Below are 23,578 nucleotides of genomic sequence, written 5' to 3' on the forward strand. Positions count from 1 at the left end.
ACGAGGGAAGTTGGAGCGATTCAGTTTATGCTCAAAAGGTTCTTATCTTTAGTGCAATCTACGTTACCTCACATTTGAATAATTCTTCCATTCACATGGAAGATGGACAACACTGTAGAGTACTCTGATTTTTCCCTCTTTTGATTGTTGATGCCCCTAACCCTACCCCTGGCCCTGCCTTTTGTCACCCACCACTCTCCTTCCAAGAAATGAGCACTGCATTAGACACAAAACAAGTACTGAAGGGCATCTCCAAGGTACCTTGAATTGCATTGTGTCAGTTAGGAAAATATATATATATTTAAAAAGTTAGAGAGGATTAGTTAGAGAAGATTAAAGGTTTTTATTCATCATTCCTTTTACTGTCACAGGCAAAGGAAAGGTTCCCCTTCACAATTTTTGTCCAATTGTGTTCGACTCTAGGGGGCGCTGCTCATCCCCGTTTCCAAGCCATAGAGCCAGCGTTTGTCCAAAGACAATCTTCCGTGGTCACATGGCCAGTGCGACTTAGTCACGGAACGCTGTTACCTACCCACCGAGGTGGTCCCTATTTATCTAATTGCATTTGCATGCTTTCGAACCACTAGGTTGGCAGCAGCTGGGACAAGCGACAGGCGCTCACTCCGTCACATGGATTTGATCTTACAGCTGAAGATCTACAGACCTTATAGCACAAGGCTTCTGCCGTTTAACCCGCACCGCTACCACGTCCCTATTACTGTCACAACCCACTGCATATATCACAGGATTGTCATTAAACATGGGGACGAATATAAAAATGAATCAGAATACAGTGGTGCCTCGCTTAACGATTGCTTCGTATAACGAAAAATTCACTTAACGATGGCTTTTTCGGAGTGATCTTGTGCTTCACTTAACGATTTTCCCTATGGGTGATTTTCGCTTAACTATTTTGGGACCATGCTTCACTTAACGATGACAGTTTTAGGTCCCCTTGTTTCGCTTAACGTTTTTTTTTACAGCCCCGTTTTTGCTATTTTTAAAATATTCTAAAATGTTTAAAAAATGTTTAAAATGCTTGGAATCGTTAGTGCACCTAATAAAACCTTCGTTAACTTAATTTGGCTTTGTTCTGAGTCTTTTTGAATTTTTTGTGATTTTTTCCCCCCATTGAAATAGGCTTCAATGCTTTTCAATGGGTTTCGCTTAAAGTTTTTTCCTATGGGGATTTTCGCTTAAGGATGGTAATCCGTTCCAATTGGAATGGATTATCCGGTTTTCAATGCATCTCTATGGGAAATGGTGTTTCGCTTAACAATGTTTTCACATAGCGATGTTTTTTTTGGAACCAATTAAAATCGTTAAGTGAGGCACCACTGTATTTGTTATATATCCCTGATTTGTCAGATATTCATTGCTTCATATTCTTGGGGTCCAGAGACTCCAAGGAATACGAAGCAATAAATAAAATCCTTTATTATTTTCATCCCTTCCTTGCCTATCTATTACCAGCTCTTAGCCGTTCTTTCTCAGATCTTCAGAAGGACCGTGCCTCATGGCAACTGACGCCAATCGTTCTACTTCCAGAGAGATCCTCACGTCAAGACTGGAAGAACTGGGGCAGATGTGGAAGGTCCGCCCAACTCTCATCCCATTGCAGTGTACGGTGACTATCTCACCCATGATGCCAAAGGGAGGAAAAGTCATCATGAACACACTGGGTTTCAGGAAGGATACTTCCTACTCAGGATACAAGGTTTTTGTTTCTCTTCAGGAATGTTGAAGGGCGAGGAACATGAAATTAAATGATTAGCAAAGGGTGTGGAAGGGATTGCATGCTACTGAAAGGCAAACCATGTCATAATCTTAAAAACAGGCCATTCCTTGTTGAGTGCTGCTGGTATCATACACAGCATAGTAGATCTCACTTCCTGTTTGAGGGCTTAGCCCAGAAGGAAAGAGCAACAGAACACACAACTGGCAAACCTAAATCTCCTGTCAAAAACCAGGCACTTAGGTGAGCTCAAGCATTTCCTAGTGGTGTTGTTATCTAGTACTTCACCACCCCTGGATGAAAGAGCAATGGGCATTCTCACACAGGACTGTGCTCGTTTGGATTTCAAACAGATGTTGCCTGGAGATTAGAAGAGTCACTTCTGTGGACCGTGCCTCCTAGAATATCCCAGCCAGCATGATCAGTATAGTCATGTTTCCCACTTCTGTATGATTAAACATGATCTTTCCAACATTACCCACAACCAAACATTCACATGAGGAAGCCTCCTGGGAAATTTAGCCCTGGTTTCATTGCTACAGTCTTGTCATTGTTATGTGTCGGAAAGCTGGAACGAACTTATAGTGACCCTAATTGGGATTTTGAGGTAAGTGAGATATATAAGGAACGGTTTTATATCTGTTCTGCATCCCCAGTGAGTTTCCACGGCTGAGCAGGGCATTTAACCCAGGCTTCCTGAGTTCTAGTCCATCAATCTTATCTCCTTCACCACACTAGACAGCGCTACAATTTTAAAAGAGAATCATTGTCCTTTTAATGCTGTAAGCCACCTTGGTTCTTTTTAAGGAGTAAAAATATGGGGTAGAAAATATTTTAAATAAACAAATAAATCCTGAAGTATTCCTGAATTATGAGGGTAGCGATTAAGGTGATGATATTATTGATGCTGTGATTTAGTGATTGTATAAACGAGTCATTGGGATACACAGAAGATCAAAAACAAAGTGGTAACACAATATACTCCTCCCAATCCAGCCAGCTCCCCCAGTCTCACACAGATTGTGAGACTGGTCACTCAACCAGTTGTATGACTGGTCGTGCTGTTAAGAGAGTGTCTGCCGGAACATGGGAATGCTCACACACTTTTCTTGACCCTCTGGATAGGATATCCCATTCTCACTCTTTTAAATGAAGGTCTTCACTGGGTGTGGACAAGTGTCCAGCCACGGGGTGGTTTGTCAAGAAGCACATCTGGTCCCAGTGTACCACTAACTCTTCTCCTGATCCAGCAACAGCTTTTGGCCAAACGCTGTCTATCACAACACCAAGCACTGCTATGATTTCCTCCTGGTTCGTGCTTACTGGAACATTTATTTTCTGTAAAAACAGCAGTAAAATCCACCTGATGCAGCAGTCCCACATGTAATTGGTTACTTTTGTCTGGCTGTAATGTGGAAAGCGGGAACATAATCTTCTAAAGGAGAGGAAATTAAGCTGGCCAGCTGTTTTCCTGGAAGAAAAGCAACAGGCGTCAAACCTGTTAACAAGCCGTGTTCTATCTGTTGCCCTCCTCCAGTGAGCAAGCTCCAGTTCTTACACCTTTCACTGAAACTGGTCGATAATCCCTTAAAGGGCTTGCTATCCACTCTCCTGTACTGCACTTTCCATGGCAAGCTTTCTATAAAACCTGCTCACTTAAATATGGGCATAATTTATGAAGTATAGACAGATCGTAATAATCCCAAAGTCCCACAATCTTTACGTTTTAAAAGGCAACAGCAGTGAGCATCAGCTATTCTCCATTTTATTTTTCTTCATTTAAAGATATTTGCAGAGGTAGTTTCAGACCTTCGCTAGTTAAAAAGAGAGGGAGTGGAGCTCTCCTGAAAGTCCCATGATCAGACAGACATACTCTATTCTTTGATTCAAGAATGGGGAATCCATGACCCTCTGTGTGTGGGACTACAAGTCCCATAATTCCTGCCACCCTCAGCCGTTCTCATGGTCCGCTGGTAAGATCCATCAGGTGGGCAGACAAAAGAGGCAGTGCGATTCAAGGGGTGGCCCACCCCTTATTGTGGAGTTACTTTACTGATCCTTTTGAGCAAGATCTAGTTGTTTGAATTGTCTTTACATGGAAATTGCTATTGACTAAGTAGGTTTTTGTAGCAAAAAAAAAATACAGTGGTGCCTCACTTAGTGATGTTAATTTGTTCTGAAAAAATTGCTGCTAATTGAAATGCATTGAAAACTGGATAATCTGTTCCAATAGGAACAACTTGCCGTCCTTAAGCGAAAATCGCCATAGGGAACAGCGCTAAGTGAAACGCGGTTCCCCAATTGAAATGCATTTAAACCTATTCAATGCATGTCGATGGGGGAAAAATACAACAACAAATTAAAAAAGAGTCAGAACAAAGTCACATTTGGTTAACAAAGGGTTTATTAAGTGCACTTTTTGATTTCAAACATTTTAAACAGTAAACTTTAACTTTATAAATAACAGAAAAACATTTAAAAAACAGCAAACATGAGGCTGTTTAAACCATCGTTAAGTGAAACAGGGGACCCAAAATTTAATCGTTATGTGAAGCATGGTCCCAACCATCGCGAAGCGAAAATCGCCCATAGGGACCATCGCTAAACGAAGCACAAAAAACTCCAAAAAAGTCATTGCTAAGCGATTTCATCGCTAAACGGAGTGCCTGTTAAGCGAGGCACCACTGTAATTAAATGCTTTATGATGTTTTCTTGTTTGTACCAAATGTTTGGTTTTTATATTACTGGCATTCAGCATTTTTAAATATTTTTAAATTTTTAGGATTTTTAAAAAAATGACAAACTGCCTTGAAAGGCTTCATGCCTGGAAATTTAGACAGAAATACATGAAATAAAAGAATAAATGCTTGCGACTTTTCTTTTATCTTTTTTACATCATTTATATATGTTCACCTTTTGGACCAACTCTATGCAATTATCAAGGTAGTTTAGCATCATTTTCAGTCTCATGAGCCAAACATATATACTTGAGAATTAATAGGGCTATATAAAATTAAGAAGACAAAATCCATGATGCAGCGCAAGTTCAGGAAAACCATGAGTCACTTAAAGTGAAGTGAAAACTGAGAGTTGCAGTTCAGATTATCCAAAGAGCACAGTGATGGTACCAGCTTGCATCAGACATGGAACATAATGGGGACACATTTTGTTACATCTGCTTGCTATATGTCAAATTCCGTTTTTGCCCTTTTAAAGCTTTTCAGCTTATGACAAATCCCAAACCAACAACTAAGAGGTACCGTATTTTTCGCTCCATAAGACGCACCTTTCCATAAGCCGCACCAATTTTTAGGAGAAGAAAACAGGAAAATATAATCTGTTTTATTCACTCCATAAGACGCACAGACTTTCCACCCCCCTGTTTTGTGGGAAAAAAGTATGTCTTATGGTGCGAAAAATACGGTATATGACAATGTGCAGCTCTTTCTGTGTTCCTCCTCACATCCAACAGCTCCTGGTTTTCTAGAATTTGTTATAATCAACTTTGCAAGGTGTGGGACTATTTACTGACTTGTGCACTTGAAGTGAATAAAACAGCATCACGTGGAACTCCAGAATCTGCTTCAGAGCAGTGGTGGAGAATCTGTGGATTTCTAGATATTATTCCACTGTCACGCTTCATCATTCCTGACCACTGGACATGTTGGTGGGCACATGGGTCAAAATCTGGAAGGCATTCGTCCCCTCTCCCTTCAGATTATACTAATTTTTACCCTTCATTCATAGTGCCTCTAATAATAGGGTTGTCCAGGAGCCATAGCCAATGGTTAATAAACAGCTACAAGATACAAATCTTTGGTGGGAAAGTTTACAAAGTCTGAGCCCAAGCACAATCTGAAAGTGATGAACAGCTTTCTTTGCCTATGCATCTTGCCTGTTATGAAGGCAAAAGTGGAAGATGTTGACCTGCGGCTCTCCTTCTAGCACCTGTCTAGCCCAAATTACCAGTGGTAGGATTTGGAAGTAGATGCCAAGCAGGCTTGCCTATCCTCTTTGACTCTCTGACCTCTACTTCCTCCTGTATCTATTGTTAGATGGATACTCTTAGGGTCTCCCCATCGTTCTCACCTCCTGCTTAAAGAGGAGATGTGCTGTGGCCCTTTCCCTTGTGCCCTCTAGGGCGTACTGACTCCTAACTAGTTAGGAAGTCCATTGAGAGGGACTAACAAGCCAATTGGTCAAAAACAGTGACTGCCTAATTTGCTTTGTATCTCTGGTTCTTTAAAGACTAGACTTACTTTAAAGAAAAGAAAACTTGGACCTTGGGGCAGCCAGTGGTTTAGGTAGACGACTGAGGAGCCAGAGAATGAGAGTGCAGTTCCCCACTGTGCATCCTAGAAGAGCCAACCTATGTGGCCTTTAACAAGCTATACAGTCCCAGGATGCTCACAGAAAATGCTAATGGAAAATTACTTCTGAGGACTCTCTACCCATAACCCTCCTGAAAAGGGGAGCCATAAATCACAGTTGACTTGACAGCACAATATTATTATTATTATTATTATTATTATTATTATTATTATTATTATTATTATTATTATTATTATTATTATTATTATTATTATTATTATTATTTCAAGCCCAGCTGTCCACTGAGTCACTCTCATTATTATTATTATTATTATTATTATTATTATTATTATTATTATTATTATTATTATTATTATTATTGTTGTTGTTGTTGTTGTTGTTGTTGTTGTTGTTGTTGTTGTTGCTGTTGCTGCTGCTGCTGCTGCTGCTGCTGCTGCTGCTGCTGTTGCTGTTGCTGTTGCTGTTGTTGCCAGTGTGGTGGAGTAGGTAGAGTGATGGATTAGGATTCAGGAGCCCTGTGTTCAAATCCCCACTCAGCCATGGAAGCTTACTGGGGGAGCTGCAGAATTGGTAAAACAATTCTTCAAAATGCACTTACCTTGAAAGTCCCATTAGGGTTGTGATACGTTGGTTCCAACCTGACAGTGCATAACAAAAAAAAAAAGTCAGCTAAACAGGCACCTGGAGACCAGGTGAAAATCCAGGCAAAAACAAAACAAATGTGTCACATAGTAAGTGGAAACCCCACGAACAAGGCATGTAGAATCAGTAAGTAAAGGAAAAAATGATTCCAGAATTCCAAATGTTATCTCATTGACCTGAGTGTATGTTCTAGCTTTGCATCTACCTGTTACATGCAGAGAAGTAAATACAATAAGACGTGTGTGCGTATGTGTGTGTGTATGTGTGTGTGCCCGCATGTGCGCACGCGCGCACACACACACACACACACACACACACACACACACACACACACACACACACACACACACACACACACACACACATTTTGGAATGTTTTCTTTCTCTTTTCCTTTAATTACCTACTGGAACATCATTAAGCAACTGTGATGACAAAACAAAATGTTCTTTCTGTAATGTGAAAGTGTCCTGAACATGTCTCTTTGTTTAACTAGCCACTGGATTGTTACCATTGTTTCAGAGCCCATGGCCCTTTTGCGATTCTAAAACAGTTGCATAACTTGTAAATAAGTTTGAAATGAAAAGAGAGAGAAAAGGGTGATGGGAGGTGAAGAAGGGAACAAATTATCAAGTTACAGCATCAGGTGACATTCTGAGTCCGCTGAGCAGCAAAACGAAGTGTCTGATTGCTGCCTTTTGTGCTGTTACAGTTGTCAAGGCCAACATGAATGGCACTCAGCCATTGTTTGCTTTCTAAAATGAGTGATGCCAGGCTTATAGCAGACCCTTAGAGCAGCGGTCCCCAAACGTTTTGGGGCCGGGGACTGGCTGAGGAGAGCAAGATCCATGCGTGGGGGGGCTGGGTCACCCCCGCACTCGCACAGTGGGTGTGTTGTGCCTGCAGGGGGTGTGTCATGCCCCCTGAAGGTGCAACACCCCCTGTAGGCACGACACACCCACCGTGCGAGTGCGACAGGCCCACGGCGAGTACAACACAACCCCTGCGCAAACGTGACACACCCACCTGCATGCATGTGGGGCTGGGGGTGGAGATCTGTATCTGCGGCCCATTTCCACGGACTGGTACTGGGCTGCGGACCAGGGGTTGACGATCCCTGCCTTAGAGGGTGAAGGATGCATATTTGAGCATTCCCTCATATTTGCATGAACACAGAAAACCAGTGGCATCACATGAGGCTGAGATTTTGGCCTGATGCCCTTTGGGGGCAGTCATTTTTTGTCGTTCTTCTGCACCAGGCCGTCTTTCAACTTGCATCCCCACCACGTGCAGTCCAAAGCAGTACAGACCCGATGAAGGCAGGCTGTATTATGCCTGGATTATATGCGGAGACAGAATTCTAACTTCATGAATCAGAGCTTGGAAAAGTTACTCTTTGGATTATGGCTTTTAGAATTCTCCCAGCCAGCATGGCCACTGGCACGCAGGCCTGTGAACAAGGAAATGATTCCGCTTAATCCTCAAAAATCTGTAGACTAGCTAAGGGTAGTCAATAGTGAGGTGAGGCAAAGAGACCCATTCTTTTTTTAAAAAAAAACTGTTCTTTTTTCTTTATACCAAGTCTGTTCCCTGGCACTAAAAACAGATTCTGGGCTTTCTTTATCAAACCTGAACCCAAGGGTTGAAATTCATTACTAATTCCCTTATGGTGTTTTAGCCATGTAATGTCAATCAGCCAAGCACTTAGGAAAATGTGGCCCACATCCTTTGCTGCTACAGAAGCCAGGCAAAGAATTTGTTTTTGCTCTTTATTAGGGGATGATCATAGGCTCACCCAATCTGCCATGGTCAGTATTCTGAATATGAAGCCAAATTTTATTTTTCTTGTCTCCAGCTATAGCAGGGGGATAGCCACACCCACAGGGCTGCTGTTTCACCAAGATGAAAGGCCCTTCATACATGTTATGGCAAAAGAGGTGGGATGGGGGCAGGATTCCATGCCCTTTTTGCCACGATGGGCCTCTACCTGGTCCCCCTTCTCATAAATCCCATGGGCCTGCAGATCCACACAGCTTTGGGAATGCTGGGACTGTGTGCAATGCGTGTGAAATTTGGGCAGGAAGCTCAGGGCTGGGCTGGTAAGTCCCTATGGTTAAAACCTCTCTAATCTCTGTCTGGTAAGAAACAAGCAGGGAAGATGCAGCTTGACCGTCACCCAGCATTTTTTAAGCAACTTGCACCCTCTTGTGGCAAACATCTGCTTGATCATGACAATGTGTGAGAAAAAGTGCCTGTTTCCTCTCCCCCCTCCCCCCCCCCCGAGATTGAAGGATTTCAGACTGGCAGGTCACACATAGAAGTCAACAAGGAGATGATGGAGAAAAAATATTCACCAATATCCATGAGCCTGCACACACTTGAAAGCCTGGCTCTTTTCATAAGCCCTTTGTGGCCTAACCCCAGAGTAATCTTGCTAAACAATTGGGCTTTTTGTGTGTGTGCTTACGAACTTGTCCAGTTTTTGCCACCTAATATTCCTGTATTCAGTATTTACAACTATTTTGCTTTTGCATGCTGTTTATGTACTTGGGGGGGGGGAGAAGGGTTTGCTGTGTATTTTACTGTACATCGTTGTGCTTTGTTTGCTGTCCAGAGTAGTGGCTCTGTCACTAAATGGATGGGACAATAACAAACAAACAAACAAACAAACAAATAAATAGGGAAGATGTCTAAAGAAGAGGGGGATAAAAAGATGGAGGAGGAAATACAGTAAGGGTTTTGGCAGGCATAGAGGAGAGGAGAGTGAAAGGAGAGAAGGAAGTGGAGGAGGAAGATGAGGAAATAAGGGCTGATAATGGGATGATGGTCCCATCACGTCCTGGCAAATAGAAGGGGAAGATATGGAGGTAGTGACAGATTTTACTTTCTTGGGCTCCATGATCATTGCAGATGGTGACAACAGGCAGGAAATTAAAAGACTCCTTCTTCTTGGGAGGAAAGCGATGACAAACCTCGACAGCATCTTAAAAAGCAGAGACATCACCTTGCCAACAAAAGTCCGAATAGCCAGTTTTTTCCTGTTGTAATGTACGGAAGTGAGAGCTGGACCATAAAGAAGGCTAACTGCCAAAAAATTGATGCTTTTGAATTGTGGTGCTGGAGGAGACTCTTGAGAGTCCCCTGGATTGTAAGGAGAACAAACCGATCAATTCTAAAGGAAATCAACCCTGAGTGCTCACTGGAAGGACAGATCCTGAAGGTGAGGCTCCAGTACTTTGGCCATGTCATGAGAAGAGAAGACTCCCTGGAAAAGACCCTTATGTTAGGAAAGTGTGAGGGCAAGAGGAGAAGGAGATGACTGTGAGGGTCCGCTATTCTTCACCTCCCCCGTCGCAAATAAAGCAGAAGGCACGTTTGAACTAAACAATTTGTCTTCTTTATTTAACTGGGGTAAAGGGATGGAAACGTCAATCAACTTGGGAATGAACTTCTCCTGCTGAAGTAACGGTTCATACAGGGGCACCCAATCTTCGTCGAACGGGTTGCTTGACTTCGACGCCCATGGACCGGCCTGAACCTGTGAGGGTTCTTCGGGATCGAAGTCCTCCCGCTCTGTTGTTAATAGTGGGGTCATCTCTTCGAACCCTGCGTATCCCCAGGGTATGGAGGTCTCTGCCCCGGGTTGTTCCCAGGGTCCGGATAGTAACCCAGCCTCTTCAGCTCCTCCAGATGCCATCTGGTCTTCTCCTCTTTCTCTCTCTCTACCCTTCTCTTCTCCTCTACTAATTTCCTGCGCCACTCTCGGGTCTCTCTTTCTCCCCAGTAAGAGGGCCGGACTCTAGCCTCATTCCTCCTCCTCTCTTCTGCCTCTTGTTTAGTCAGGCAGACCTGTTCCCATTTCCCTGACCAGGGATCTTGGATGGATACCCACTCCCATCCGCTCTCTTCCCCTGCCTGTCGGTAACTGACCTCTCCTGCTGCTCCCTCCTCAGGGTCCTTCGTCCCCCTCCCTGCCCAGACCCGAGGAGTCTGGGTAGATATATTTAACCCCTTCAACCCCTTCTCCAAGTCTCCTGTATCTACAGACTGGTGTAACATCCGGGGTGGGAATGGCTTGGGAGCTGTCTGCGTGCCCACGGAGGCTTTGGGGCGAGACGGCACTCCTAGCATCACCTCTCTACCCGGCTCACGGGTGTCACAATGACAGAAGAGGATGAGATGGTTGGACAGTGTCATCGAAGCGACCAACATGAATTTGGCCCAGCTCTGGGAGGCAGTGGAAGACAGGAGGGCCTGGCGTGCTCTGGCCCATGGGGTCACGAAGAATTGGACACGACTAAACGACTAAACAACAACAACAATGAGATGATGAGAAATGTTGAACTGATAGACGAATGGAAAGAAGAACCAGAGAGAGAGAGGAGAACACGGAGGACAAGGAAGAGAGATTCATGAGGAAGGAAAATATAGATGAAGCTGAACTTCCTGAGGGATGAGAGTGGATAATGAAAGAGGACAGAGACTGAGTAAGGTTGAGGATTCCCAATGAACAAGCCGAAAGGCAACACCAGCATGTAACTCCTCACAAGCCTTCAGAAGTTTTATTAAAATAAATATTTTTTTTAAAAAAATGGAAAATGTACCTAGCAAACCCAGAGGTTGAATGAGTGTAAGGTTACTGAAATAGTTTTTGGGTTTTTTTAAAAGTACAAGCTTTTGGAAAAAAACAAGTAAAATCATACAAATAAGAAAACAAACTTTTGGCAAAGTGCTGGCAAAATATTACAGGCAATCTAGCAAGAGAACAGTACTATCAGAACAAGAACGCGACTCTGCTATGAGGGCTGGAATCCATTCTTTCTCACTCCCCCCTACCCCATCCCAGGATGGCTCAGCTGTTTACAAGTTTCCTTTGCTAAAGCCTTCCTCAGAGGGCATCATTAGTCACCTTTTCCCTGCTAAGGACTAACTCATGCCCTTTCCCCCTTACAGATGTTCTCCCTTCATGTTGTTCTCTCCCCCTCCTCTATCTCCTAAGACATTTCTTAAGGTTTCCTGAAGTCCTTGTCTCCATACTTCAAAGACTCCAAAGTGTGAATTCAAGAGATACACATCTGGGATTTAAGAAAAAGAAAGGAAAGAAAAGCAAACGGTGCTGTCTGTATGCCACCTCATAGTGCTTAAAGCACTCTCTGAGTGGTTTATTTTGTAAAAGAAAATGATAAAGGCTACATAGTGCTCTCCCCAAGAAGCTGGTTACTTATTTTACTGACCTTGGAAGGAGAAGACTGAGTCAACCTCAAACCGTTTGTTAAATTTGTTAGTATCCGATGCTGACCGTGAGCAGGGTTTTGGCTGTTCTGTGATGCCCAGAAGGGACTTGGTCTTACTCTTGAGGAGAAACTGCGTCTGTTTGCCATTCTACAAAGCTGTGCCAGGACGATGCCCTCTTTGCATGTCCTAGAATTAAGCTCTCCCTCTGCTAAGGTGTGAGTATTAGATAGGGTAGATTCACTTTTATTGGTTTTTGGGGGGGCGGCGTGTGTTTTCTTCTTGAATACATTTGCTCTTGTATTTAAAAACAACTTGTAACTGTTTGGAACTTTTACCCGTCTTGTCCTTTTTTTTGTTTGTTTGTTCTTTTTTCCTGTATAATAAACTACACGAATCCTTTCAGGAAGCTGTCTGGATTTCTGAATGATAGGGTTTGTGGTACTAAAACCAGTCCTTGCCCAGGCCAGTTACTGGGACTTTTGTAGCGGTTCTTCGTGGGAGTCGTGGCAGCGATTTAGCAAGGTTGGCGCGCTAGCTCTGAGAGCCTCGCCTTGGGAATTCCTTCTTGTGTTAGACTCCTTGGGGCACTGCTAAGTTTGGGAGACTTGTCAGGTTAGGAGTGATATGGTTTCCCTCAGTGTCCATATCCTTCACCATATCTGGCTCCTACCTCGGCTCTTCAACCCCAGAATGAGCAACAGCAGTGTGGCTGAGTGGCTGTAGAGAGGGAGGCTTGACTGGGGAACCGTGACACAATCCATCAAGTCAGTTCCAACTTATAGCAATCCTTCACAGACATTTCTAACAAACAGTTTGAGGTTGACTCAGTCTTCTCCTTCCAAGGTCAGTAAAATAAGTAACCAGCTTCTTTTTAAGAAACAATTAAAAACATTGATGTATAGGCAGGCCTTCCCAACAGATAACCCCTGACGATCTTCTCTTTCTTTATATCTTTCTTTGATTTTTACCTTTGTCTAGCTGTAATGTTTTTAAAATTATATTGTTGTTTTTGATTGTAAGCCGCCTAGAGTGGTCTAATAAGACCAGATAGGTGGGATAGAAATAAAATAAATAAATAAATAAATGAAATAAATTCTAGGTTTGAAGTACTCACAAGTGGCTTACCAGCCCCTCCTTCTGGCATATGTGTGTGTGTGTGTGTGTGTGTGTGTGTGTGTGTGTGTGTGTCTGTCTGTCTGTCTGTCTGTCTGTCTGTCTGTCTGTCTGTCTGTCTGTCCAGGACTGTGCAGCTTGCCCACTGTCACACAGACTGGACTGACTCTTTCCCAGGGAAACACAGTGTGGAATTGAGCTCCTGACTCCTGTGCTATATCTCACTGAGCTATCCAGCCATTTGAAGGACAGGATAGCAGAAGTTAAGCTTTTGCAACCCTGATCTGTCTACCAGAAGTACTTTCCCTGTGGACTGGCCATTTCCTCCAAGTCTTTTGTGTGTGTGTGTGTGGAGAGAGAGAGAGAGAGAAAGAGAGAGAGAGAGAGAGAGAGAGAGAGACTAATTCGACCTAGATTGTCGGTCTTTTTTTTTTTTTAATCAAAGTGCACCACAGTGCAATTTTAATCAGCCAGCAAATCGAAACCATTGTCACGGAGCAAGAATTAATTACAATTATGGAGATCAGTCTCCCTAATACTCTCCTCTCTTTTTCTCTCCTCGAGCCTACCCCACATAGAGTTATCTTGGTTTTTATTTTCCACCACTATACAGCATATAATGTAAGATGAAAGGAGCAGGAATAAACACAGAAGAAAAGAGACCTGTGGAAAAGAGGAAAGGAAGTCCCTTGTCAGATGCCTGGTCTCTGGCCCAGGATTTCCATAAGACAGCATTGGGACTTTGACAATAAGTTTACTCTGAGGGAAAAACAAAACCTGCTGCACTAAGAGAAGTGGAAACCGGTCTGTCACTCTCCTGGACTTCATCCCTTTGTGAGAAATTCTGTTTTCTTTGACAGCAACAGAGTAGAATTTTGAAATTGTCAATACCCTTGTATGATTGGCTGCAGGATGACTCTTTCCATATTCCTATAGGGTCACCTTGCAACTATCATTTGCTTCTTTTCATGTGATAAAAGAATTGGGGAAGGTGGAACTGGCTTGGGTAAAAACGCAATAGCTGGGGCACGTACCCTGAGTCCAGTCCTACTCCCCCTGCATAGATTTTCATAGCTCCTAGCTTGTTATTTGAGCCCTCCAAGAACCGCTGGCGGCTCAGTACTTGCCAAGGTCACGCCCAGAAGACCACACAAAGGACGATGGGCATGTTGCTCCCTTTCGTTTACAGCAGGAAGTGGGCCAAGTGCCGTTCTGGGACTGCATGCAGGAAGTGCAGCACTCATTTTGCAGTCCTGCCCCCCCACCACACCAGCTTTCTCCTTTTCTGTCAAAGCAGGTGAACTGCAGCTCCAAAAATCCCCCAGGAGTGGTCATTCATCTTTTAAATAAATCTCTGGGGGATCCCACACCATTTAACATTTCCCAAATGCCCATTTTAAAAAACTGGAAACAGATTTTTAACTCCTTGAGGCATTTCCACCAGTCTGTGGGCCTTTAGAGGTTCCTCGGGGCAGAACACTGACCTCCCTACTCACCCAAGTTACTCATGTCTGACCAACAGAGTGGGGGGGGAACTGACACCCTTGTTTTCCCATGGATTTGCAATCCGCATCTTGAGTTGCCACTAGCTTGAATTCAAGAACTGCAGTATAGCTCAGTGGTCTATGTCAAGCCAGAGAATGGGAGTTCAGTTCTCCACTGGGCTTCCTTGACAGGAGCTGATGATCCATAGGGTCCTTTCCAGCTCTGTAGTTCTGAGATTAGATTGTCAAGAATTGTAGCTATTACATCTAATCAGATTTTTTTTTAAAATTAAACTTTTTGCTTCTTCCCAAGTTCAGCTGAATTTTCTAACATCTATGCCTCATGAAGCACTCTCGAAGACCTGAAAGTGTTCATTGTTTGTAACATTTCAGTGGCCCAAAAGAAGTACTGTTCAAACCAGACGTGTGTTAACTCCTGTTGTATTTCCAGTCACCATCTAAAATAGAAATGCAAGAAAATGGATCTAAAATATATGCAGTCTTCTGTCGTCACACAAGGGGTCACCCGAGAGCTACACTGATAACCATCATCTCTAGCCCTGGCTCTGGCAAATCCATTTCCTGTTTGTCACGACTCGGAGCTGTCTTGGAAAGGAAAGAAAGCAGAGACTTCCCAGTACCTATAGTCTGTTGGGAAGAGATGCCCAGATGCACAAGGACAAGGATTTCCCCCCTCTCGCTATTCTAGTTTATTGGCATAGAGATGGGAGCATTAAAAAATGCTCTATTTGCTTTACAGGAGGGTATTCAAAGATAGTGAAAGCGACCAAAAATGGTTCTGTAAAATAAAACAATGCCATTTTGAAAAAGCAGAAGATGATAACAGATCTGATGCCCTTTCAGAAACAACCAAGGAGTGTAAAAACTGTAGAGCAACCCAACAGGACCCATGAATTGGGGAGACACATCAAAGATGTCATAAAATAATATTTATCACTCAAATGCCCAAGGCATTTCAGCCTGTTAATGTCTTAAGATCCTCTTCACTGGGCTGCAAAAACATCCTACAATGTACAATATACATTTTGTGTATATAAAGGTCATTTTGTATAAACGACAAGGTGTACATTGTTAAGACATCAGTTATGTTCTTTATCATGTTCTTTATCATGTACAAATATTTGAATTATTCATTTGTTGAACTTTATAAAGATATGTCAGTTTCTTTATAGATTTTTACAGCCCACTGATAAAGGCCTTAGTAGGCTGAAACATCTCAGGAATTTTAGCAATATAGCATCATTTTGACATGAGCGTGCAATACCTTTTTCCAACATGTGCTTTCAAAACATCTCCCTGTGGAAGGATTTAAAAGCCTTCCCTGCCCATGGCTTTCTGCTGTGAGGAACAGTGGCAGATCCATTAAGGCGAGTAGGATGCTGCCCCACCTCCGGCTAAGGCTAACCCCCAGCTGCTCACTCCTGCTTGTGAATGCTTGTTTGTTTTCCTCTCTCTCTCTCTCTCTCTCTCTCTCTCTCTCTGTGTGTGTGTGTATAAGTGTAAGTATGTGACCCCTGTTTCTGGCGCCATTGAACTCAGAAGGTGTGCTGTCCTATCCCAAGGAATGTACACTGTCACACACCAGTAGGGGTCTTGGAGAAAGAGGTGGAGGAGTGGACTCTGAAGGGGAGAAAACTAAAAACCTGGGAGTGGGGGGGGGGAGGACTGGCAACCAGGGGATGTGTTGGAGGGAAGGGAGGAAGGTAAAATGAGGAAGGAGGGGGAGAAGGAGAGCAGTTATACAGTCGGAGGTTGAAGGAGAATGCTGTTGGGGAGAGGCGAGGGAAGGATAAAAGTGAAGAAGGCTGGGTAGAAATAATAAAAGAGGACCCGTGGAATGATGAAGGGGTCCAGTTTAGGGTTCCAAGAGAAGAGGCTGGAAAAGAGTGGGAAAAACCAAAGTATATAGAAATCCTCCGTACTGGGGACAAAGAGAACAGAGAAAGAGAGTGGAGAGGGAGAGAGACGCGTAACCTGGGAGTTCCCGTGGGTAGCAGAAAAGGACGATAAGAGTGTTGTGTGTACCTCTCTGTTGTGAGAGAGTTGTTGTTATTTGAACCTAGTGGTGAAGAATGGGCTCTGAAGAAGAGGGCAGTTCTATGGAAGAATGAAACCCTTAAATACTATGCAAAGGGAGGACTCCATATTATCAACAATCCCCCTGTCAAGATGTGAAGTTTTCAATGCATAGGGTGTTAAAACAATTAAGGGGGAAGGTAGAAGAAGCAGCCCTCCAAAAGTACATTGTATCAAAAAAAAAAAGGTTTGAATAGCAGTTTACTAAAAATCACTGTTAAACCATCAGCCAGCTCTCCAGCTGAGTCTGGAAGAAAGGTTGCTGTGCAAGAACATGGCCCAGCCAAATAATCTCTTTGTTGACTGACAGTCGAGCATGAAAGTAAAGTAAAGAAAAAAACCTCCTAGAGTCCTGAAGTGCAGGCAGAGTAAACAGGTATTTGAACACCTGAGTCCACCAGGACTTTAGGCCCATAGTATTTTGCTTACCTGGTAAAATGGGACCCAAGCAACTTACACCAGTGCAACTCACTTCCCTGGCAGATGAACTCATTGGTTAGTTAAAACAACAGTTCTTATCTGCTAAGTGCATTATTTGCCTCACCTGTAATTTACAGAAATTGTATTTTGCCTTCCCTGCCAGAGCAATAGAAATTTCCGTTTCTGTTGTTAATCAAATCTTGTGGCACAGGGTTAAACATCGCTGGCTCAAGGTTGACTCAGCCTTCCATCCTTCTGAGTTGCGTAAACTTGAGTATTCAGCTTGCTGGAGGCAGGGGGTGATGTGTAGCCTGCAACATTAAAGTGTAAGCCACCCAGAGAGTGTTTTAAGTGCTACAGAGCAGTATATAAACAGCACACTTTGCTTTTTTTGACCATATAGTGAGCCCCAGTAAGTCACTACACCAGCAAAATCCAGTTGTTTACAGTGGAATGGAAATGTAAACAACTGAGAGAAATATAGGGAGACAAGAAATACATACATGCAACTCCACAGGCCATCACGCCACACACACTGGATATCAACAACACTGATACCAAGGAGAATCAGGCATCATGTAGCAGCAACAACAGTGGTAGCAGATGAGGACAATGTTCCATTTTTCTCCATAGAGTCACACTTCCTTGATTGGGTGAACACTCAGAATACAATTTTCTGGCCGTTCTTATAATATGCATAAACACTAAAGATTGCTCAAAGTTATAATGCTTTGTACTTTTAAATCCTGTGTTTTAGAAATGTAATTCTTTGCTTTTTGATCATGTCTTCTCAGGCTACAAGCTCCTGCATTTTCAGAATGTAATTAAAATACTCTTCTTGGTATTTTACTGTACCTTTGATGCCTCTGTCTTTTTGGATTCAATTCTGACTTCAGTATTTGCCTGCAATTTAAGTTTAGTTTTCATATATGCCTACAATTTTCCATAGCTGTAAGTCTTTTGGATGTTCTCAACAATTTTGAAGTTGTTATGTGCCATCAAATCGCCTCCGGCTTATAGCAACCCTATAAATTATCAATCTCTATTTCAGCCTTTTTTGCCTCTAGTTTTGGCTTGATTTGATCTAGGACCTACTTGTTTATCTTTCTGGCAGTCCAAGGTATCTGCAAAGTTCTACTCCAGCACCATATTTGAAATGAATCTATGTTTTCCCAGTCAGCTTTCTTTACTGTCTAGTTTTCACACACATGCATGTTGATCAGAAATATGAGAGTGTGGATGATCTTGGTCTTAGTGTCCAGTGACACATCCTTACACTTGATGATCTTTTCTAATTCCTTCATTGATGTGTTTTGCCAGGTACCAAGGTTCCAAACCATTTAGGGCTTTATATGTTAAAACCATCACCTTGAATCTTGCACGGAAGCAGAAAGGTAGCCAGTGTAGTGCGGCCAGGGTTAGGGAGATATATTGGCATCAACTAACTCTACCCAATAGATGGCCACCATGTTCTGGACCTGCTGAAGCTTCCGCATCAGCCTCAAGGGAATCCCCACATAAAGAGCATTACAGTAGTCTATTCTTGAAACTACCAATGCGTGGACCAACGTGATGAGGGACTGGGTGTCTAGGTAAGGACACAACTGTGCAATCTACTTAAGATGGAAATAGGCGGACTTGATCACTGATGCTATCTGGTTTTCCATTGACAGCGCTGGGTCCAGGATAACGTTGGGAAAGTGCACTTCATCCCTGGTGGATAAAGTAAACCCACCAAAGGAGAGAGAACTGCCCAAACCACAGATGCCAGGGGCAGCCACCCGGAGGACCTCCATCTTGTTCGGGTTGAGCCTCAGTTTATTATCCCTCATCCACCACAGCACAGCATCCAGGCAGCACTCAAGGGATGGGACAGCATCCAATGCAGAAGGGGGGGGGGGAAGGAGAGAGAAAGTTGTTTGTCATCAACACATTGAAGCCATGATGTTACCTGAAATCATTGCAACAATGAAAAGACAGTGCCCACTTCTGTTCTAATTAAAGTAGCTTCTTAACTGCTTGAAAATTAGGAGGGCAGCAGCTTTCTAGAAACAGCAGGGCACAAGTACAATAAGGGAAGTGTTATTGCCAGTTCTTATCTCTGTTCAGGAGCTGCCTGATGACTTCGCTCTGGCATGGAACAGTAAATGGGCATGTTTCTGGATGATGGTGGGGAGCCCCCCTCTCTCTGCCACTGCCAGGCCCCAGAGATCATGAATAGAGAATGACTGTCTGTGTGTGAATCACTGAAATCTAGTGGCCAAAGCCTGCTTGCTATTCCATCAATCAAGGCAGAGACCTCACTCGTTGTACTGAATGAATACTTTCTTTCAGTCCAGAGTAAGATGGGAATAGTTACTACTTTCTTCTCCTCTGTTCACGAAACACCAATACTGTACAGATTTTAAAGTGCAGTGGTTCCCAACCTTGGATCCCCATGAGTTCTTGGAATAAAACCCCCAAAAGCCTTTGCCACTAGCTGTACTGGCCAGGATTTCTGGGGGTTGTAGTCCACAAATAACTGGGGAGGCAAGGTTGGGAGCAAGTTTGGAAAACTCAACAGTGGCCAGAGGATTGGAAAAGATCAGTCTACATCCCAATCCCAAAGAAAGGCAGTGCGAAAGAATGCTCCAACTACCGTACAATTGCACTCATTTCACACGCTAGCAAGGTTATGCTCAAAATCCTGCAAGGTAGGCTTCAGCAGTATGTGGACCGAGAACTCCCAGAAGTACAAGCTGGATTCCGAAGAGGCAGAGGAACTCGAGACCAAATTGCTAACTTGCGCTGGATTATGGAAAAAGCCGGAGAGTTCCAGAAAAATATCTACTTCTGCTTCATTGATTATGCGAAAGCCTTTGACTGTGTGGACCACAGCAAACTATGGCAAGTTCTTAAAGAAATGGGAGTGCCTGACCACTTTATCTGTCTCCTGAGAAACCTATATGTGGGACAGGAGGCAAGAGTTAGAACTGGTCATGGAACAACTGAGTGGTTCAAAATTGGGAAAGGAGTACGGCAAGGCTGTATATTGTCCCCCAGCTTATTTAACTTATATGCAGAATACATCATGCGGAAGGCTGGACTGGAAGAAACCCAAGCCGGAATTAAGATTGCCGGAAGAAATATCAACAACCTCCGATATGCAGATGATACCACTCTGATGGCAGAAAGTGAGGAGGAATTAAAGAACCTTGTAATGAGAGTGAAAGAGGAGAGTGCAAAAAACGGTCTGAAACTCAACATCAAAAAAACTAAGATCATGGCCACTGGTCCCATCACCTCCTGGGAAATAGAAGGGGAAGATATGGAGGCAGTGTCAAATTTTATCTTCCTGGGCTCCATGATCACTGCAGATGGAGACAGCAGCCCTGAAATTAAAAGACGCCTTCTTCTTGGGAGGAAAGCGATGACAAATCTTGACAGCATCTTGAAAAGCAGAGACATCACCTTGCCAACAAAAGTCCGAATAGTCAAAGCTATGGTTTTTCCTGTCGTGATGTATGGAAGTGAGAGCTGGACCATAAAGAAAGCAGACCGCCGAAGAATTGATGCCTTTGAATTGTGGTGCTGGAGGAGGCTCTTGAGAATTCCCTGGACTGCAAGGAGAACAAACCTATCAGTTCTAAAGGAAATCAACCCTGAGTGCTCACTGGAAGGACAGATCCTGAAGCTGAGGCTCCAGTACTTTGGCCATCTCATGAGAAGAAAAGAATCCTTGGAAAAAACCTTGATGTTAGGAAGGTGTGATGGCAAGAGGAGAAGGGGACGACCGAGGATGAGATGGCTGGACAGTGTCTGCGAAGCAACCAACATGAACCTGACACAACTCCGGGAGGCAGTAGAAGACAGGAGGGCCTGGCGTGCTCTGGTCCATGGGGTCACGAAGAGTCGGACACGACTAAACGACTGAACACACACACACACAGTATAGAGGTAACCATTTTTAAATTTGAATGCTACGGTGATTGAAAGATAAAAGCTAAAGAAAAAAGATAAGAAAAAAATAACAAGACAGAAAAGAGCTGCTTCCCTCCTTGTCCCCTTCTTCCAGGAGAAAGCTGTCATTCCCCCCCCCCCGCATTTTTCTAAAAGGTATAGCACACCAGTGCTGCTATGATGTGCTCTCAAGATGGTTCTGACTTGTGGTGGACTCTCCCCAGATTTTCTAGGTATAATGTAGTGGTTTCCCAGTCCCTCCTTCTGTTGGTGTTCCTGGACCCTAGAGCTTGTCCATCAGGAGTGGGAGGCACAGTCAGGATTCAGATTCCTTTGGCTCTGCAGTCAGTCCAACCTACTGAGCTACACTAGCTCATACTATGGATGATACCAGTATGAAATGTATGTCATAATGGGTCCAACCTTCACTAATTTAAGAAAGGTGAACTCCTTGCACTCCATGGTCCTGCCTTTGTAAGGTTTGAAGTTAAATGTTGCCTCTTCTGCAGTGGTTATTTTGCAGAAACATCTCCCCATGACTTCAAGGGCAGAGGGGTGCATCAATCATGCCAACATCATTGGCAGTTTGCCTGAGAGAAAAGTCTAGATAGGTCAGACTCTCTAAATGCGTGAGATATATGCCCATGCCTACGGAGGGTCGTTTATCCCCATAATAATCCTGCAGTCTAGTTTTTGAATCAAAATTGCACATAGATTCAATGCAGATTAGCTTGCAGAGTTTATGTCAATGCAGAATTCTGACTCATGCACCTCATTAAAAGTTTGATTTCCCTTAAAGAATAGCCAAAAATATGTACCAACTCGTCATTAAAGGAAGAAGGGAAGAAAAGAAAAAGGAGAAAGGGCAGAGACTTTTTCAATGCCTTGAGACATGATGAATCACTACACTTGTACAGAAACAACTCAAGATGACAGCAGTTTTAAGGAAGCAACGCAGTCGATACTAATGGTTGCTATGGTTTTACATCACCTGTCTTCTCAACTTGCCTAAGGCTGCTGTTTCAGACTTTAAAAATTCACATTTGGCATCTCATAAAAGATAATAAAGTCTTCTTCAAATAAATTTTCATGGTAAAAGCAGCTTTTCCCCCACCTGGTTTCCTATAGATGTTATACAGTACACACTACAGTGGACCCTCTACTTATGGAATTAATCCGTATTGGAAAGGTGGCTGCAGGTCGAAAAGTCTGTAGGTCAAGTGTCCATTGACCTACAATGCATTGAAAATCGATTAATCCCGTCAACGGCCATTTTTGTTCCATTTTGTTTTTTTTTCTGGTCTGTAGGTCGATTCTCCGGCTGCAAGTCGAACCTACATTTTGCGGCCAGAGAAGTCTATAACTCAAAAAGTCTGTAAGTCGAGCCATCTGTAAGTCAAGGGTCCACTGTATTAAATTCCCTTATCTCCGAGTGTTAATGATGACCGCAGTCCCAAACACCAGGGCTATATGCCCTATTGGGTATGTGTGACAATGCTACAGGACTACAGGACTACTATTTTTGCAGTGTGTCTTCCAAAAGAATGATGCTACACGGAGGACAGAAACCAGCTTTATACCGACTTTTCTCTTTGATGTCCTTGCTGCTAACATAGCAACAATGCAAATTTAATACGCAGTCACCATCACCAGGCACGTTTCCTGTTGGGCAGGAGGCAGAGATACCCCAAATAATACAACTAACAATAATAGAAATATTGAAGTGGTAGTTCATAGCCATATCTTCCCATCAAAACTATTCCATTATACTTTAATTTGCCCACAAGCAAGCAGGGAAAGACCTCTGAAAGGAAGCAAAAACTTGACATTCATGAGTCTGTATACTACCTGCAGTGTATTAAGGGGAGGGGTGGCAAATTTAAATGGGACTAAAGGCGTTTTCCCAATTTTTACAGCAGTCTAAGGACCTCATTAGAGTGGGGCTAAAGCAAAGAGGCATGGTCAAAGGGTCAAATTCGCATACCTAAAAAATGTTAAAAATAGGTTCTCTTAATGATTGATTTAACTTTGTTGTTTTTTTAAAAAAACAGCAGTCTTGTTCTCTCATGTTGTAAAATGTGTGAAATCACTTCTAGATTACAGCGACTTTAGGAATTAAATGACCTGTCAAACAGCCTGTCCTTTACCTCTTTTAGTGTTCTTAAAAATAATTTGTGCCTAGGGCAAGCCCTCAGGGGTTCTGGCAGGCCTTCAAAACTTGGCAAGACCACCCTCTGGATGGGTCAGAAGGCTCCCCTCTTCCAAAACCCTCCTGCTGCTCATACTGGGCAGGGCAAGCAGTGGGCAGTCATCTCTCTTTCCTTTCATGGAAGCCACCACTCTGAGGTCACAATGGGAAAGGGGCCACCTATGTTATGACATAGAGAGCAGGGCCTAACTCTGGAGGTACTGGGGAATGAAGGGATCCTGAGCCTACCTCAGTGGAGCTTGGAGCTGGAGGAAGAGGAGGACACTTCTGCTTTCTCCTCCAGTTAGGCCATCTGTTCATGACATTCATAGAATTGCCACAGTTCCTTGGCTATTCCCACAATTTAGAAGCAGCAGCAGCAGCAAACAAACAAA

This window comes from Pogona vitticeps, chromosome 2, assembly GCF_051106095.1.
Source record: "Pogona vitticeps strain Pit_001003342236 chromosome 2, PviZW2.1, whole genome shotgun sequence".
NCBI lineage: Eukaryota > Metazoa > Chordata > Lepidosauria > Squamata > Agamidae > Pogona > Pogona vitticeps.